The sequence below is a fragment of the Mustela nigripes genome, chromosome 2 (genome assembly GCF_022355385.1).
Source record: "Mustela nigripes isolate SB6536 chromosome 2, MUSNIG.SB6536, whole genome shotgun sequence".
In the NCBI taxonomy this organism is placed as follows: Eukaryota; Metazoa; Chordata; class Mammalia; order Carnivora; family Mustelidae; genus Mustela; species Mustela nigripes.
Window position 1 is genome coordinate 9,638,286 of NC_081558.1, and position 1,878 is coordinate 9,640,163.

The following is a 1,878-nucleotide window of genomic DNA, read 5'->3' on the forward strand; positions in this document are numbered from 1 at the left end:
GGGGGGGGGGGGGGGGGGGGGGGGGGGGGGGGGGGGGGGGTAGGATGCAGGCGCAGTCCCCAGCTGCTGAGAAGTAAGGGGTGAGGGAGGCGACGGGAGCTCCCGGCCCTCGCTCACGAAGAGAGGGCGCTGGAGTCTGCTGCCCCCTGCCGGTGGCCTCGGGAAGCTTCGCTTAGAGTTGCTGGAGCGCTTCTTTAGGCCAACCCTGGAAGGAAGGAGCTGGCGAAAGCTCGCGCGGGATCGTGATGCTGCTGCCTCGGGGCTGTGCCACCGGGGGCAAAGGACAAGATTCACTTCGTTGGCTCGCCAGGAAAAGTGTGAAATGATTGTCAACGAATGAATGAATATTGTATATTCCTTCTCAGTTAGGGGAGGAGAGCGCTAGGGAGATGACCCCACCCACTAAGGCCCAATTACGATTTACTCTCTCCCTCTTCCATGCATGCCTTCCCTCTCAGGGGGAGTTAGGGATAGAGCGGGGCTGGACCCTAGAAGCCTTTGGGGGGGGGGGGCTGCCTAGAGCCATCCACCCGCCTGGGCCAGCTGGAGCTTGGCTTTCTGGGCTGAGACCTGAGGAAGGGGGCAGGGTGTGGGGAGGCGGACCTGTCAAGGGGAGAGCCAGGCAGGGCTGTCTTGGGGGGACAGAATGGGGAAGGGGATGGCCAGGTAGAGGGGGGCCATGGCCCAATAAGGGTTAAAGCCTGGGCCTGAGTGGGCTGCAGGAAGGTTTCTCTGGCCCCCAGTCAGACTGGGATGGGGAATAAATAAACAGAATGAGAAATTTGTCAGCTCAGCCCTGGCCAATGGGAGGCCACTTGGCTCCACAGTCTGCCCTGAGGTGACCTCCTTCCACCAGCCACCAGCCACCGTGGCCACAGCAAGCAGGGACTACGTGTGTGTTGGGGAGTTTATGGGGCTATGGGCATGTGGATCCCTGGATGGAGCCTCAGCAAGTGTCCATTTCCCACTGCGGGTGCTTGAGTACCTGGGTGGGGAATGGGGGCTCCATGTAAGCATCTCCAGATCCTCAGGGGAGCCCCGTTGTGTGTACAACTTCTGAGTCGACTTCCTGTATATGGCCTGTGTATCTGGCCTGTGTATGTGCCTATGCCAGATGGCCGCAGGGACATATGTCCCCAAGTGTCTCTGTATTTCCCGTGTCCTTATGCCCCCCCACCCCCGGCCCCGTGGTGCTGGGGACCCGCCTGGTGGGTTTCGTGGGGATGAGTGTTGGTTCGATGAGTTCTAGCATATCTATCTGCCCTTTGTACAGGAGTATTGTGAACATTCTTGTGTGTCTGTGTGCCTGACATGTCTCTGTTCTGTGTGTATGTCCATGCGTGTTCAGGTATTGTGCGCCGGGGTGTTCCCATGACTGTGCACCTGGCAGGTGGGGAGCTAGGATGGTTTTGTGTGTATCCCTCTCTATCTTGTGGTATGTGCTCTTGTCCGTGTGGGTGCGCGCGCGCGCTCAGAGGCCATCCCTGCCAGGTGAAGTCTGTGCACGTGCCTGTCCGTATTTTGTGTGTCCGTCCCTGCCACTCCAACCCCCCGCGTATTTCAGTTTTGACGACAATCCTCTCGTCCTGTGCAAGTAATGTGTCTGCATTTTGCATGTGTCTATGTGCTCCCTGGGTCTGTGTGTGTAGCTAGGTTTTATGGATATCCTCGTGTGGCTGGTACCCCAGTGTCCTTACATGTCCTGACATCCCCTCCCATGGGTATGTGTCTGGAAACCCCTTGCACACCCTTCCCTGTTTTTGTGGTCCGCGTGCCTTTGTGCGCGTGTGCTCCCCGTGCGCCTTTGAGGTCTACGTGCGTCTGGGTCCCTGCGTGTGCCCGCTTGCGCCCCCGTGTCCCCCGCGCGGGCCCCGGGAT